Source organism: Coturnix japonica, chromosome 2 (genome assembly GCF_001577835.2).
Source record: "Coturnix japonica isolate 7356 chromosome 2, Coturnix japonica 2.1, whole genome shotgun sequence".
NCBI classification, from domain to species: Eukaryota; Metazoa; Chordata; class Aves; order Galliformes; family Phasianidae; genus Coturnix; species Coturnix japonica.
The window spans coordinates 132,486,258-132,504,761 of NC_029517.1; the positions used below are offsets into that span (position 1 = coordinate 132,486,258).

At 39.3% G+C, this 18,504-nt stretch overlaps 1 protein-coding gene across 5 annotated transcripts in view; it reads right to left on the bottom strand.

Moving 5' to 3' along the window:
- Positions 1-18,504, bottom strand: part of TSNARE1 (t-SNARE domain containing 1) — a 408,620-nt gene that overhangs the window by 133,166 nt on the left and 256,950 nt on the right. The gene's annotated exons all lie outside the window — the stretch shown is intronic.

An 18,504-nucleotide genomic window follows, 5' to 3' on the forward strand; every position in this document is an offset into this window, starting at 1 on the left:
AGTTCTTTGTTATTTAATGGCATTTGGGACTAAGTTATCATAGAATAATAAATAAACTCATAGAATCATAGAACAGCTTGGGTTGGAAGGGACCTCAAGGATCATCAAACTGCAACCCTCCTGCCACAGGCAGAGCCACCAACCTCTACATTTAATACTAGACCAGGCTGCCCACAGCCCCAGCATACCTGGCCTTTAATACCTCCAGGGATGGACGGGGCATCCACAAGTTATGTGGAAGAAAAAGTCCTTCTGTACTTTCCTGAAAGTCTCAAAGATTATTCATAGTGCCTATATGGGTTTTACAGTGAGTTATATCACCATCCTACTGCTTTATCCACTATAGTGCAGTGTTAACTGAGTTCTGAGTTTGCCCTGTCCTTGGAGACATCCAGGGTCAGGTTGGATGGGGCTCTGAGCAACATGATCTAGCTGTAGGTGTCCCTGTTCACTGTGAAGGAGCTGGACTAAATGACCTTTAATGGTTCCTTCCAATTCAAACTATCCTATGATTCTGTTATTCTATGAATGTGATGCTGCAGATACACCTGTATAAAAATCAAACAAACAAGACACTAATTAACTCACTTGGGAAGTCATTAGGTACTGAATGTACAGCTTCTGTTCATTTAAGTTACATTTCATCAATGAAACTTTATATATATAATCATCCATTCCTCTTTACATTCATTTATCTTTCTTCAAACAGGTATAAAAAGGCACCTACAACTTTATTGACAAATCTTTCCCACTGAAGGTTTGCCTCATGTCACTAAGATAAAAAAATAATGCAGCACAGCAATTGTTTGAACAAAATCCCCAGTTCATGGCTGTACTGAATGAGGAAAATTTACTAGACTTCTGCACCTTCTCTTGTTTAGCAATAAGGGAAGGTGAACGTTTATAACACTCTTCCACTTCCCTCCATCTCCCATTTTAGAACTCCAAGACAAGTTTATTTGGTCACAGTGTATCTCTATTGAGATAAAACCTGGACAATACAGAAGAAGAAAAATTCTTATCACTAGGATGTTTACTTGGAAAAGGCAAGATGTAATTGCCAGCTTGCACATCTCCTGTGAGATCGTCTGAAAGCAACCCTGGAAATCTATGGTAGTGGTCGTGAAAGCTAGCATATCTTGATAGATCAGCTCTATAAGGAGATACTGGTTAGATTCAGGAGGCAGAAGAGCATTCTTAAGACATCACAGTCATAAGAATGTAAGACATCAGGCATTGCAGCAAAGTCTAGTAGCTTAGGTACACTGGATTGCTCTGATTTTGTCATCTTGTCTCCAGTACAACAACTAGAGTGGGAAAATTGATTACCCTTATGGAGATCAGCTTGGGTTACAGAGGGTCTAAAGGTAGATTGTGTGAGTTTCAGCTCACTTGGCTTTAGAAATCTAAAAGTGAAGTGATTATCCAAATTAATTGTCCTCAAGATTGTAAGTCACTGCAAACTGAAGTGGATCTTCAGAATGAGGATGGTGACTCACCCTCTAAAAGCACTAACCTTTCTCAAGTGAGTGCGAAGCAAACCTTGACAATCAGGTTAGCATAGGTTTGGAGTGTGATAAATCCAGTCAACTTAGGCATCCTCAGCTCTCTTTGCAGTCAGGAAGAGGAAACAGGTTCTCTAAGTGAGCTGTTCATCTAATCAATTTTAGATGTCTCCTGTGAGGTGAGATGAACGTTGACTGTAAAATCAGCCTTGATCTGACACGAGGCTGAGTGGTGCGGTTGACACAGTGGAAGTAAGGAATGACTTTCAGAGGGACCTCAACAGACTTGAAAGGTGGGCCCAGGTGAATCTAATGAGGTTCAACACAGCAAAGCTGGTCTTGTTCAGCTTGGTGGAGCAAAGACTGTGGGGTGACCTCATTGCAGCCTTTCAGTACCTAAAGGGAGCCTATAAACAAGGGGGAATTCAACTATTTGAAAGGGCAGATAACAGTAAGAGAAAGGAAAATGGTTTTAAGTTGAAGGAGGGAGATTTAGCTTGAATTTCAGGGGAAGTTCTTTAAGAGTGGTGAGGTTCTGGAACAGGATTCCCAGAGAAGGTGTGGATGCCCCATCCCTGGAGGTGTTTAAGGTCAGGTTGGATGGGGCCCTGGGCAGCCTGGTCTGGTATTATATGATATTAGTGGCCCTGCTTGTGGTGGGTGGGTTGGAACTTGAAGGTCCTTGAGGTCCCTTCTGACCTGGGCCATTGTGTCATTCAGAGAAAGAAGCACAAATTTATGTGAGGAAGTACAAGAAGAAGCATTAGAGAAAGGACTACAAAAATGACACTCATAGATAACTCAAAGTCACTATGAGGTAGTGTTGTTTGTTCTGTCCCATGCAAGACGACCTGGCCACACTATGCGATCTGATGCACCCGCCTCAGTGACTATGATGTTATGATTACATGGATTATGGTATGTGGGTGTTGAAGGGTGGGCAAAATCGATGAGACACTGAGTATGACTGAGAACGAGTTACAAAGATTAATTCTATTTAATATAAATAATGTACGGGACAAATAAGAGACAAAATTTGCAAAGAGGTTAAGTTTCTTGAGATTATTTCACCCTTCTGTAGCTTTAAGGAGTGTTTAAGGACCAATATCTATACACGTATCAGTAATTGTCAGACTGGAGTGATATAAAGTTGAAAAATGACCTACGATGTATATACAATGATTTCTCAATGATTTCTTTTTCTTCTAAACACTTTGCAATAGCTCAAATGCTCCCTTTCCACCCTGACCTCACATTTATTCTGTGTGAAGGCACTGGTTTAAATTTTGTCCAAGGTCATTTTCTTATTTCACAATAAAACAAATGTATAATAGAAATACAGAAGAAAAACTACAGTGTATGCGATGAGAAGGTAAAGATACACAGATTTAAAGGGACTTAAGAGAAAACCAGAACTTTCCTTGTAGAAATGGAAAAAAAGAAATCAACAACTGAATTTACAGTTTGCAGAAGACGGCAGGGATGGCACATAATATCATGATTCAAATTCATAATAATCAGGTCAGCTCAATGACACTTGCAAGATTGCTGCCTTTAAGAGAGTTCTGAGTTGTTAAGGCCCATTGTAGGCTTTCATGAAATAGAGATCCTGGTAATTTCATCTGGTGCACCTGAAAATTAAAAGTGTCAGCTCTTTCAAGTGGGGGGATGTTTCCAGTCACAGAAGGTGAAGTTCTGCTTTCAATGCCCTGGAGCAAGTACTGATTTCTGCATTTACTCCAGCAGTGCTATGGAAGAAACAGGAGCCAAATTTCTTCCTTCAGTCCTTTTCCATCATTGCCAAAAATCTACCACAGAAGAGAAGCGAAGGGAGCCATAACAAAACAAATAAGGAAAATAACCTCATTATGTGTTGTCATTCCAAATTGATACTGGGGAATCTGACACCAAAATCCACCCTAACTTAGATGCAAATTGAGCTACAGAAACGATCTCTAGTTTATCTTTGCAACTAGTCCATATAACAAGGAGCCTTTGTTTATTTGCTTTGTTTTCCTCCTTTTTGGTCAACAGCTCCTATTTTTCAAAAACACAGCAGAAAACACCTCATTTAATAAATAGAGAAAAATTCTTAGTAAGTTCTACTTTTGTGGATGGTTCTGTGTTAGGAGGTGAACTGGAAATAGTAACGTCTTGGTTTTTAGATACGATTATAAATGGAAATAAGCACAAGCAGATATAATTATGGAATTTATGTGAGGAAAAAGAAAAGCTGCAAGATAAAAGAGAAAGAAACAATTGTCTTAATCCTATTAAGAACCTGATTAATGCAATTAAATAACCTTATATTTCAATTAGGCTGTGTTTCAAGCTGCTTGACTAAAACACACATCTCCCTACGGTACCATTCTTTAGTGTACTAGATATGACATGCAGTTTTGCACTAGTAGTAAAAACTTTCTGTCTCACATAATCCAGCAAAATCTACTTTTCTTCAACGACTTCCATAATTTGGGCTTAAAAGATTTAGAAATGGAAGACAAGGCTACAAGTAGGGTATGTCAATCAGTCAGATTATTTCATTAAGAGGAAAAAGCAACCACAACTGTGTTCTTCCTTTTCATACATTCACAGAATCGTTAAGGTTGGGGAAGACCTCTAAGACCATCAACCCATTACCACCATCCCCATTAAACCACATCCCTCAGTGCCACATCCACATGTCTGAAGACTTCAAAACAAGCAGAGGAATGATATTCAGTGAATGCCAGAGGCTGGACTAAATAAAAAGCAATGCATGGATTTTGTGTATTATTCTGCTTATTGAAAACAGCTGTGTCTCTTGCTCCCCAGAAGGATGGAGAAGGACTTGCTGAGACTCAAAACCCAGCCCTGATGTATCAACCTCATGCCATTAAGTCACGGCTGTGACAAGGATGGGTAGGAGGGCAGTGGTTATCAGACTTGAAGAAGAGTAGGCAGTTACCTGTTTTGCTTGGTGAAACACTCAGGAAATTGTCAGAGGGAAAATGTAGATTATTTTGCATCTCTACTTGCAATACTCGTTAATTTTTTTACTACAGATAAATGAGGTAGAAAGAGAGTGTGGCAGAGTCACACTCCAAAGCACGCCACAAAGAGAAGGTAAAAATAGGTAGGAGAAAAGCAATGAAAACTGGAAGCTGCTCTGAGAAAACATTGCCCATCATGTACAAAGGTGAGCCCTATAACCTTGAATGTAGTCTGCCTCACCTTCATTACACCCCAAGAACATATTCATGCTAGGTAAACACACAAGAAGAAGAAATTCATCACCCTTACTTATGCTTTTGTTCACTGAGACCCATAGTACACCACACTAGCACAGTAAATAGCTCTTCTATTTCTATTGCCATTTAGTACTCTAGGTAACCTTTGGTTAAGGAGGATGACACAAGTTTTTCATGGCTTTAACTAAGTCTGAAAGCTCCTGAATTACACTTTTCTGTCAAATATAAATGTGATTTTGAAGGTGAAATGTTAACTTTCACACTAACACCTCTAGCACTCCTTTAATACTGAGTAGCATCTGAAGAACTTCACCAAGTGAAAAACAGGAAATATTGTTGATTGTGAATGTGAGAAAAAAAAGCTTGCGTAATGAAATATCAAGGAACATTCTAAGTGGTTCAGATAGTCATGGTATTGCAATTGGTTCTTCGTGTTCACTCCTCAGTTTGAGGTAGATTTGAGTGTAAAAGCACAAGGGGAAAGCAGCTTTTCTCCCTGAAAGGCAATTTTCTGTTTGGCTGGTAGAGAGAGAGAGAAAGAGAAAAGGAAGGGGGAAAGGAAAAAAGAAAAGAGTGAAAAATAAAACTATATACAAGTTCAGCCCAAGAGAACTTGGAGACATAAGAATGGAAACTTTTAAATGAACCACTGATGTGCTCTGATGGAAAATGCCATGGAGGAAAAATAATAAAACAAATAAAAAGGAGTGAGATTCAGTGGAACGTTAGCTGGATGTCGAGAGCAGCATCTGTTGCTGTGCAAACAGGATAAGAATTACAAGGGCTACTGCAGACTCAGTGCTTCTGGGTACTGCACACTCACCAGCTGAGGTCACAAAGACGTCTTCCCCACAGGGCAAGCTGAAGTCATGGATGTGTACACATGAATCTCATTGGATTTTCATGCATTATGATTAGTCCAGAAAAGAGCATTCTACAAAAGAACTGAATGTATTTGATCATTTTAGGCAAACTGAAAGTGTGGACAGCTGCGCACATAAAGGAAGAGCTACCAGTGGCTATTATCCCCTCCTCTCTTCTCCTAGAGATGACAGGGATGGCTAAACCTAGTAGGTAACAACTGATTTACAGCAAGGGTAATGCAAGAAATACAACATAATTCAATACCTATGTGGATCTGGGTAAGATTATCCACCACACTGCTTTAACCTGTGCCTGTTGATGCATCAACAACCAAATACTGTTTCCACAGAGGTATTTTTCCAGCAATTTTACACTAGAAACTCCAAATTTCTGCCAAGGTGCATGTAGCAGGATAGTGTAATTCCACCATGTTCTTTCTGCATAGAATCATGCACAGGTTGGAAAAGATCACTAAGGTCATCTAGTACAACCATCAAGACATCATAACCATGTTCATTAATCCATGTTCCCAATGAGTCACACCTACCCTTTTCTACTATTTTTTGGCATCTTCTGCCATCAGAGAAAACTGTGATAGACTCATTTTTTCCTTCTTTTTGACAGTATGTTGACCCGTATGTAGATCAGGAATTTAAAGGAAGCACTCACAGTTATAGAAAGTTTTGGTAAACCAGATCTACTGGCAGATAAAAAGGATAGGAAATTGAAAAGAAAATATGGCCCTTCTAGCAATTGTATGCCAGAGAAAATGAAAAATAGTTTTCATGGGAATGTGTAAAATTCTCAGCCTTTTATCTCAAATATGGAGAGAATCAAATCAAACTAGCTAAAACAGTATCAGAAAATACACATGGACCTTACTGAACCTCTCCTTGCAAGGGGTGACTCCAGAATCCCCAGGTTATTGATGGGTGATGAGAAGGATGGGATTTACAACACAAACCTCTTCCACTGAAAGCAGCAAAAATAAAGTAAACCCTACATGAGTAATTATAGGGTATGATTAACACCTTTGCCTTTCCCATATCCCAAGGGCATAAGGTGACTCAACACTTCTGCTCTTTGTTCCTAAGTAACAGATGTGTTAATAGCACTATATATTGTCTTGATGCATTTTGAATGCTCTGGGAACAGTAATGTCTTATGCTATCACAGCAAAATTCAGCAGAGCTTTATTGATCTGCAGCTTTTACCAAGTTGATATCTGATGGTGCTTTCAAGTACCAGTACACCAGCACATTTTGTTAGCAAGGTGACAAGCCAGAACCAGCTCAGCTCTGACAGGGTGCAAGCAAATTTACTCATTTTGTTCAGAGCTCTAATCAACCCACAGTGAGTGCTGTGACAGAGAGGTTAGTGTGTTTTGGGTACTCATGTCAGCTCACTTGAGCACTTCTACATCACGATGCTGTCTGTTAAGTAGATTGTTCATCTTCCTCCTGGTCAAGGAAGGGTGTAAGATATAAAAGGCTGGTGAATGGAAAGGAATCCATTGACCATCTTGGCTTTCAGTGGGATGAATCCTGGCTCAGAAGGAGGGATTCAGTGTTTTGTTGCTCCTTCTCTGTAGACACAGATGTGGAAGTGAAATAACATTCTTTAGTGGGCATGGTGTTGATGCGTTTACGGCTGGGCTTAGAATAGTAGAATCATAGAATCACTAAGGTTGGAAAAGACCTACAAGATCATCTAGTCCATCCATCCATCTACCACCAATATTTCACTGCTAAACCGTTTCCCTCAGTACAATATCTAAATGTTTCTTGAACACTCTTGGGGATCCTGGAGTTTTTTCCAACCTTAATGATTCTACAATTCTATAATTCTATGACTGTAACAGATGTTTGAAAATCCTTATCTCTGTTCTGTAGAGATAAGCAACCAAAAGGGATAGAAGACTTAGTGTATTAAAACAGAAGGTGAAGACACAGAGGATCAGAGCACAGAGTCAAAACTGTGCCTTCGCTTCTACCTGGAGAATATGTCCTTATTTTACTGGTCTTCCATAAATCTGAAATGATCCTTGTTTTATCTTTCTGAAGTGTTGTGGGAACAGACACTTTTTTATAAAAGACAGACCAGAAAACTCCTATGAGGCAAAGTTTTGCCCTACAAGCATACACTTGTTTTTCACTGAAGAGACTTCTGTAGATGGTTACACGATGGTCAACAATTTATCCCCTTCTGAGACAGAGAAACAGAGCATATACACCAGAATTTTATGATCTATTTGAGAGCACTGATTCAAACACCTCTTTCTGTTGTTCAATCCTAATTGCATTTGGATGCTAAAACACAAGGGAGGCTACAGCGTAACAGTAAACCAATATCTATGCTTCCTGTTGCTGAAGGCAATGCTACTGAAGGAGACTAGAGATGCATGGTGCAGAAGTAATCTAATTCCTGATAGTCTCTGGATGTATATGGTAATAATTATTGATGCAGCAGGCTGCTGTGTAGCACAGTGTTCCATAGCCAGGAAACACTGCAAGCATGTCATAGTGATTCTATGAAATATCACTATATTTCACAGAGTCACTAAGGTTGGAAAGAAACAGTAAGATCATCAAGTCCAACTGTTGGCCCATCTCCACCATTCCCACTAACCATGTCCCTCAGCGTCTCATCACCACACATCCAGAACACCTCCAGGGACAGTGACTCCACCACCTCCGTGGGCAGATGGTTCCAATGCCTCATGACTCTGAGAAGACATTTTTCCTAATATCCAACCTGGACCTCATCTGGTGCACTACATTTAGTCCTGTCACTGTTACATGGGAGAGGAGGCTGACCCCCACCTTGCTACAACCTCCTTTCAGTGAGTTTGTTCAGTAAAACAATAGCTTGGGGGTGAAAAAGGAAGAAGAAACCCTCACTTTGTTCAGAATCAGCAGTTAGAAAGGGTGGGTGAACCCTCCTCTCCTAATAAATTACTTCTGGCCCAATTCCATGGTGCTACTTCAAATTGCTGACATCAAGCGCAGAATCTGACTTTGTGGCTCTTCCACTGCATGCTAAAAGCATTCCAAGTAATTACAGGGAATTGTCATTTAAAATAGTGTAATCCCTGATCTACTACACACTGTCTCTCACCTCCTTCTACTACTCTGTGGCCTCATTTCCTACTGCACAGATCAATCTGCTGCCTGGTCTTGGGCACACTGCTCTCATTTCCAAATCCTTAGATTTTCAGTTCTTACTTTATTGCATGCTGCTGGTCCTCTACTATGTTTAAAGCTTCTTTATGTGCACTACACAGAATTTAATGTCCTCTCAGCCAACACAATTTATCTTTATGCAAGCGGTACCTATATTTGGCATTCTTTTTCTCTATGAAATGAATTTCTGGTCAGATAGAGAAATATGTCATCCCTCCCTCTCTCTGTTCCTTCAGCATATCTATTCCTAAAGGCTGTGAATTCTAGTTGCCAATTCTAGAAGCTAATAGCCCATTAAGGAACATCAACTATATATTCATGGTAGGATATATTTGTTTCCTTGTTTTAGGTGGGCTTCATCTGTAAATAGATCAAAAGGATAACTTTTAGGAATCAGAACAAGGCATAAGTAAAAAAGGTCTCCATTACCCACATCCTAATTTGGCATGCTTTGTGATGCAGCTCTGTCCTCTTCTCCCATTAACCTAGGCCTACAGTAACGTGTTTCAGGGACCATTCTTCATGGACACCTTGGAAGCTGTCACCTTCTTCACAAACAGGAGACAATTCAACTGTGAGAACACAACCAGGTGTTTGGATCCAGAGGACAGCTCTTAATCTTACTGTGTTGAAGCATATGGCTTAATTTCCTCCTGACTTCTACCGTCACAGAATCATTTGAGTTGGAAGGTACCCTTAAAGATCACCTAGTCCAACTCCCATACAATGAACAGGGGACACATACAGTGACATCAGCACATCAGTTTTTCTTCTTCCTAGAAACCCTCCCTATTTCCATCCCTGGTGCTGGTCAGATATAATCAGAACCCAGATTTCAAACAGCTCATTAAAGTGAAAGATGATTATTACCTGTCACTCTTTAAGAGGAGTGCAATGCTGACCTAGCTCCCACACATTTCACCTTCTATCTATGTACCTTCTACCTATGTAGCTCAACAATCTCATCCAAAGCACTATATGCTCTATAATTTGTTCTGGAGAACAAAGGATGATAGCCAATCACAGTCAGAACATCTGAGAGCTAGGCAGAAAATGTTTGGACAAGGCAAAGTGATTTATAAGGTTTGTAACCAACAACCACTCTAACAAAAGTTGACAGAAAATGCAGAGTCTCACCACCTCTGTCAAATCACATCAGTGAATGTAGTCCCTAAAGAAGGTGCCTAGAAGAAAGACACCTCTTTCTTTTGTTTTTATTTTTATTTTTTGGAACAGAGAACATGGGGGAGGACAGGATGAGAACGAAAATCGAAGAATTCAGGGCTGCAACATCTTCTGATAAGATAATGATGGTTTGTGATATGATATGAACATATCCTGTTTACACTGCATCTCGCACTGTGATCTGACAGGCAAGAGTAAAAGCAATTATATGAATATCAGTCCTGAAATATGTTTCACGAGATACTGTTACAGATATCTGATACTGAAGACCCTAAAACCTCCCCAGAAGGTATTTCATGTTCCTTCTTAATATCTATATCACATTCCTCCCTGTTGGAATCTAATCCTATTACTTCCTTTTTTTTTTTTTTTTTTTTTTTTCCCCCCATCTGTAATAAAGAAAAAAAGTAATGATTATTCTTTACCCCTTGCAGCACAGTTCTTTGTACCCACAAACTGTTATCATCCCTGCATCTTGCCTTTTTTAGCCTAACCAGCTAAATCTGGCTAAATTTTAGCCTAATCTTTTTTGCAATCTCTCCTCTCTAATCAAGATTGGTAGTCCTCAGATCACTCCTGTCGCTTTTGCATTATTATCAATGGGTCTGTGCCTTGAAATGAATGCCCGACACTGGTCAGCATAGCCTCACTGAAGCCTTCACCAGCACTATTTGATTCCAACGTATACAAACACATAGGCAAACATATCACCAACATAAGAAACCGTAGCAGCATGCTATGCTAGTAGATCCAGCTACAGTCCCACAGTCCCTCCAGAAACAACAGAAAGAAGCAGGCACCTCCAGACGATGACTTTCAGCTCACATAGCATCGTGACTGCCCTAATGAAGTGCATGAGAATCACAGAATGCCTTAGAAACCCAAGGCTTAAAACTATAGGCAGGAAGGGATCTCTTTGCTCTGTGGTTTCTGAGTCTTGGGGAAATACATACTCCATGCTTTCCTAGGAAGAAGGAAGACAAGGATGCATTACTATGTGGCATTCATTTTTCATTCAGCTCATGCAAACTGAAACTTACAGCAAAATTTGACTGTGGAATGTTTGATGATGTTGGAGATAGCTGAAAATAATTGTTGTTAATTACATTCTTATACTTCTAAATATTCAATAATAACTATGTTACCTACATAATTGAGAGCATCAAGGAAAGCTTGAGAATTTCAGATTCCTCTAGTCTGAAAAAATAAACTGCCCAGTTGTATTAAATCAGCAAATATCACCTTTATAGTAGATAGAGCTCTATTCTACTCCCATTAATGGCAAAGAGAAATATGCCTTTGACATCACTGAAAACCCGAGGTTACTATATCCTTGCAGATGATTTCTTTTTCTTTAAAAGAAAAGAAAAAGGAAAAAAAAAAAAAAAAAGTTTCAGAAAAGAGTAATATCCACTGGGATGGACTCTAAAAAGAACAGATAAATAAAAATGGAGTTTATTTTACTTTTTTATATGTTTCAGATGTATGTAAGAAAAATGTCCTCTACAGTAAAAATGAACCGATGCAAGAATTGTTTCTCATAAATGGACAGTGCTACTGTCTATAAAAAAGAGTGATATGTTGTCCCTCAGCAGGAGAAAAAAAAAACATCAAGCAAGCTATAGAGAATATACACAGGGTGCATCCAATAAAAAAAAGAACTCCTGAAGTATTTACTGTGACTTCTAAATTATAATGAACTTTTGACCCACTGTGTAGTTTTTCTTATGAGACACCTTAATAAAACTTAATAATGAAGTTGTGTTTTACGAAGAGGACATAATTCCTTTAGATTTTTCTTAGTCTTTTAAGATCATTCCAGACTATACCACAATCCCAGTTCACTCTAAGGTCTCCCTACGATCTATCCAGAAAGACAAGTGGACAGCAGAGGTGCAGGACTGCACTGAAAATGTCAGCTGGGCATGCTCATTTGGTAGAAACTTGCATACTTTTGATTAATTCTAACAACAATTTTAACTTTTTTTTTTTTTCTCCAGGAGAATTTAAGGATGCTCTTCTCCCTGGCAAGCTATCCATAAGACTACATCACTTTCTCCTGTGAAACTACTAAACAGGAAAATATAGTTTGAAGATGGATTCTTATCAGAAATAGAAGTAGTGCAATGGAATACTCGTCTCAGTGCTGGCAAAAACCCTACTTCAAAATGGTACACAGCAGTACAGAAATATATAAGCCAATAGTAATCACTGATGGACTCCACAGGCCATGAATAAGTAAATAAATGATGAGAACAGATACAACTCACTTGTAATTATATCAAAAACAGGGATGTTTCTAACCTGCTGTAAAAAAATCTTAATTCCGAACAGCTGCACACATTTACACCACCTGAAGATTAACTTCAGTGGTTAAAATAAGCCCAGGGTAAGATTTTCTTTCTACTGGAAGAAACCAAATAGAAAACCAAAAGACTGACACTTCCAGTGGTTTGAGCAGAAGAGGACAAAGTGAGCTATTCCACTCTATGAATGCTCCTAGGGAAACCAAAACCTACTGGCAGATTTTCATTTGATTGGATGTCTGCAAGTATCTCCCCATTCACTGAGGACGATGATGAGACTTTCCAAGTACAGCCTCGGTCTCCTACATTTTTAGATTAGTTTAATTGCACTGAGATCACTGATGTAATTTTTCATACAAACTGTTTATTGAAATGTAAGAGCCAAGCCAGAAGAGCTTGCTGGCTAGTGATTCATTTATTAGGAAATACAGACGATGGTAATGATAGAATTGGAGGGGCTACTGAGACAGAGCTAGTAACTGGTTTACCTTGCAGGACTCATTGAGTTTATGGTTGCACAAACGTATTTGAGTGATACACTGAACAGAGCTTCTTGCAAAGAAAACTGTGGGGTTGTCTATAAAGTGATTTTTTGGTTCTTCATGCATTTTGTAGCCTGAATCAATGGACTCGATGAACACTCTTCTCATATCCTGAACAAATTGGAAAAAAAAAGAAAAGAAAAAAGAAGGAACTGTACCAAAATGAATTAAATATTAATTTCCTACAGAGCTAAAAGTGCAGGGATCAGTTGCATGCTTTCCAACTTAGTCCATTTCAGAGCCTACAAAATCTGGATCTCTTTTACTGTAGTTCAAAGAATGGCTTGGGTTGGAAGGGACCTCAAGGATCATTAAGCACCAACCCCACCATCATATAAAGGGCTGCACATGTTTGTCTTGCTGGGAAGTCATGTTTATGATCAACAGCAAAGAGCTTAAATCATTTCTCCTGATTTTTTCCTTAGCTATCAAGCTTAACGACTAAAAAAAGTCCTGCTTGATATTAGTGTACAATAAAATATGAATAACACTATTTAGAAATAACATTATTTTTTTCTTCCAATTTCTATTAAAAATATCAGCATAACAGTACATACTGCGTATCAGATCCCAGGTGTTGGCAGAATAGGTCTGCAAGTGATTGTCCCTGTGGAATGAGGCCAGGAGCTGCCCTGTGATGGATACAGATGGTTCAAGCTCTCTAAGCCTGACTGTTCATTTTTTTGATCCTCCACTTACTCAGTCTTCACTCTCATTAATTTGACAGTATGTGCCCATACCTCAGCATAGACTTTCATGTTGAAGTGCCTAGTATGTTCACAGGAGTATCTTTCATTGAGAAACTAGAGAGAGAATCAGATAGCTTCAAAGAAGACATATACTGGGCTGTTAGATGAAACTTTGTCCAGTATCTGTTCATGGTGTTTATTTGGCTATTCAGCTGACCACATAAAAATATCCATGTATCAATTGGATTCCCGCTGCCAGCCAAGAAGCTTATAAGGTTGTGGGTTTCCTGTAGTAAGTCAGCCTTGCATGTCTGTTTGGGACTCCCAAGTGTATTTCAAATGACATTAGATGCCATTAGATGTGGCAACTAAATTGTACAATCAACTTCTATCAATAAACCACCAGGCTTCAGACTCTTAATTCAAATGTAGGGGCCTATGTGTAGGGGTATGATCATGTATCTTCATTTAAAACTAAATCCCAACCGAGATGACTCTTTTCATCTGTCTGGGAAAGCCCTGGGGCATGCCATGTGGCTATGGATCCCCTCCTGCCTAGAAAAGTGATTCAGAGCTGTGCTTAGTCACCATATTCCATGAGATGAGATGATGAGGAGACCCACCATCCCCACATTGTTACAGGTATGTACATATGCATCAGGCAGTAGGGAATATAGGAATGACCAGAGGGGTGAGCTGTGTGAGATGTATGAAGAACTGAAGATAAATTATATATGAGTATTTGAGGACAAGCTACAGCCTAGCATCTGTACCTAATTCTCTATGAGTTTTCTAGATAAAGATAATCCTTACTCAATATTATTTTAGAAAATGTTTTTTGAAGTCCAGGAAATCAAGTCTCTACGATCACCTTTGTCTACAACAACTCTTTATCTTCACAAATGCAATCCCTTTCTCAAAGTGAAATGAAACCTCATTCTGACCCACACTCCACCGAATTCCCATGCTTTCAATTCTTTGTTTCCAAATGTCTTCAGGAGTTCTGCATGTTGCTCAAGTCAGGTTTAGTGAGAACCTCTCATTTGCTAAATTGTTTTTAAGTATTCCTGTTCACAAAACCTGATAGTTCTGGGCCAAGATGTTATGGCTGTACTACAAATGTATCCTATCGAGCCTGTGATTTCTTTCAGGAATATGGAAAAGAATGTTAATGAAATTGTTCCCAGGCTTTGCCAAAATAGAAGCAAATGCAATTTCATTTTCCATAACTCTTGTTCTTCTTATGTAACATTTTCCTTTCATGACTGATAATGCTATGGTTATTTAAAAAAAAAAACAAAAACAAACAACAAAGCAAAACAGTAGGTGAACACACATTTACTTTCTCAGCTACTTCTGATAATTAAAGACACACCAGGTTCTCAGTAACATTTAAATATGACTGGCAGAGGTGACTTGTGACTTTTGAGTGGAACAACAGTTTACCACAGTGGAAGCTAGGAACATGGCTGGATGCCCTACACAGAAGGATATAAAATCTCTATTTCTATGCAAACAAATTGTGCCTTAGCTGCCTAATAGGTGCCTCCTTCAAAGTACCTTTCCATTAGCAATAAAGCAAATGTTCAGTACCAGAGTGAACATCTTAATCACAGACCAAGGTACAATATCCAAGAGAAGATGGATGAACTATCTTCCAGAGCTGTGTGCAATGGAAGCTTAGCTTGGTTTGCACTGATAGCCTAAATTTTAAGTATCAAGTCAGGTGAGCTGACCACTCACTATATGTCCATACATTGTTCCTATTAAATACATGAGCTCATAAACTGAAGCTTATAGGAACTAAGTAAAATATTAAAACACAGACACTAGGATAGAATGAATCACAGAATGGCCTGGGTTGAAAAGGACCACAATGATTATCCAGTTTCAACCCCCCTGCTATGTGCAAGGTCACCAACCACCAGAACAGGCTGCCCAGAGTCACATCCAGCCTGGCCTTGAATGCCTCCAGGAATGGGGCATCCACAACCTCCTTGGGCAACCTGTTTCAGTGCGTCACCACCCTCTGAGTGAAAAACTTCCTAATATCCAATCTCAACTTCCCCTGTCTCAGTTTACACCATTCCCCCTTGTCCTGCCACAGTCCACTCTGGGCTGTAAGTCCCCAGTTCATTTGTTTTGTGTTGCTTTCAAAACCAATGTGATATCTTTACTGACACTGATTATCAAAAAGTGATGAAGTCTCAGGAGAAGAGTTGCTTTTTGGATGATGCCCTGATGTACCTGAAAAGAATAGCTCAAAAGGTGCTACCCAACAAACTGAAGGAAGCTCTGCTATCCGTATTGTGAAGGTTTTCATTGGAGGTTTCCAGTATGAACAATGACCAAATCTGACCGTTTTGCTACTTGATGAGATCTGACAAGATCACAGTCCAGCATAATATTGCTTCAGGCAGTACAGCTGGGACTCAAAGCGGGATACTTCTTTTCTATTCCTGGTTTTCATGAAATGTCAGGTTAGGTATCCATCTCCAGTGTTAATATTCCTAACTTCCTGTTATTCCTAGCCCTATTAAAAGACATGTATAATGCCATTTCTCAAAGACTTAACCTTTGGGCAATGCAATTGATTGTATATGTCGCCACTGGGCACAGGGATAACTGTACATGTGGTTTTCCACTCAGTTACCAAGGATTTCCATTCACTCTTCAGTTAAATGAGGCCACTAACAGAAACATAACTCACTACTTTATGCTGCTGTCAGTAAGGGAAAATTGCTTTTAAATCTCTGACCTCTCAAAATGAAATTGTACCCTGGAAAGAGATTTTGTTAAACAAATGAAATAGAACAACAAAAGACAGAATGTGAATCTGCCACCTCCAAATTGTCACAGATCACACTTGTCCAGCCCTCACACAAAGAACCTTTGCCACTGAAACACCAAATCCAGATATCTGTGTACAATGTAATGAATATTCCTTCAGTTTGATGTGGTCCAGCCCCAGTGGATACTTCCAAGGCCATTTGATGAACAATTTATAAACACTACAGCTACACACTCATCTTCATGTCAGCCAGACCAGTTCCATCAGCAATGCCTCACTGCTAACCATGCTCCCACCCCTTCTGTCTCATCCTTTCCCTCTCCTCTATGGCTCTTTTTGCTTCCTACTTGAGAAAGCAGTGATTTCTCCTTAAAGCTCACAATTGACAATTTTATTTATATTTTTAATCTCCAAAAAAATCCTTCAGGCCATGGTTTATAATAAAGGAAAGAAACACTAAACAACCAATTGGCTGAGTAAACTCTCTTTTTGAAGGCACAAATGAAGAGATGTTCAGCTGTGATAACAAAACACTGGAAGGACGCTGCCTTCACATGCAATAGCACCCAACTACAAAAAGCTCTACACAAATTCTTTCCCAACAGATCTCTGATCTCATAGATCTGTTATATACAAGGAAAAAAAAAAAAAAGACTTAAATAAATGGTATGTTTCAGTCTTTACTGAGGTTAAGTTGCTGCATTCACACAGCTCATTTATCACTTGGACTGCCACTGACTCGAACACCAATTTCCTATGGTAAGCAGCTGTTTTGCAAATGGGTTGCATTAAAATACAGTAAAACAACAACAATAACAACAACAAAACACATGCAAACAGAAGTTGCTTCAAAATAAAGCACTCCAGAATCTCAGCTCATCTTTCACAGGGAGCCAGTGGAGCAATGAGAAAAGGAACCAGAAGTTTTATACCACTCACCTGCTGCTCCTGCCTCTTTGTTAAAAGAAGCTAAAAAGCAATGCCATTTAATTGCATGAAGCACTGCCCTGTGGATTTTGCACAGCAACTCAATGGAAAAAGGAGCTTAAATGCAGGGACAAACATTCAGCAAGGAGCTGCTCTGAGGCTCTGTAGCAGTACCAAGTATGCAAAGGCACATCTGACAGGTGATTCAGCTAAACATCCCTATGGGGTAGGTGTTGAACAATCTGAGGCAGGCAAATTAGTGGAATTATTGAGAAAGAAGTGTTTGAGATAGGAGTGCTGATGGATAACACGCATCCAACACTGAATTGAATGGAGAGACTGGGATTGCAAAAGAACATGAAAAGACATGGCTTCAAGGGAGAGACAAGGGGTGGAAAGAACACAGGTGTTGTAGGGGAGAAATGCATAACACCGAAGATGGAGAAATCAGTTCTGAATGGAAATCATAGAATCAGAGTATCCTGATGTGAAAGAAACACATAAGGATCACAGTTTAAACTCCTGGCTCCAGACAGGTCCAGTCATAAATCATACCATATGTCTGAAAGCACTGTCCAGATGCAAAACCATAGGGAATCTGGATGGCAGCAAACTTTCCTTAAGCTGCTGAAGGGAGGGATTAAGGTTTAGTTGTGTAATTACACAGTCACTTCAGTATCAGCTTTTGCCTGGAGTCCTTACAGAGCTCTGAGCTGCTTTTGCAGCTTTAATTCAGCACCCATCACTTTCAAAGGCAGAAACTGCCATACGAAGAAATAACTTCATAATCCTCCAAATAACAAGTGCTAATTACTCAAAGAAGCAGCAAACTCAGCCACATTCATACTCTTGAAAAACACAGTAAAGCGACAGCAAAAAAAGGAAACATGACTGAGGGGTCTGTGACTGTTTACTGTGGAGAAGTGGAGGCTCAGGGGACACCTTATAGCTCTCTTCAACACCCTGAAAGGAGGTTGTATTGAGGAGTCAGTCATCCTCTTCTCTGAGGAGGCAGTGTTAGAATGAAAGGTAATAAAGTTGAACCGGAAGGTTGAACTAGATGATCTTAGTGGTCTCTGCCAACTTGAATGACTCCATGATTCTAAGAAGTTGATAGTTTATATTTTACCTTACAGTGAGGAGTAAAATACAAGAAAGCGATTCTGAAATCCAAATTTTCTTTTTTTTTTTTTTTTTTTTTTTTTCCCCCAAGTTCCAACAAGTTATTTGGTCAAAAGGTGAGGCCAGCTCTTTATTGGTGATCCTCCATCAAAAAGATCTAC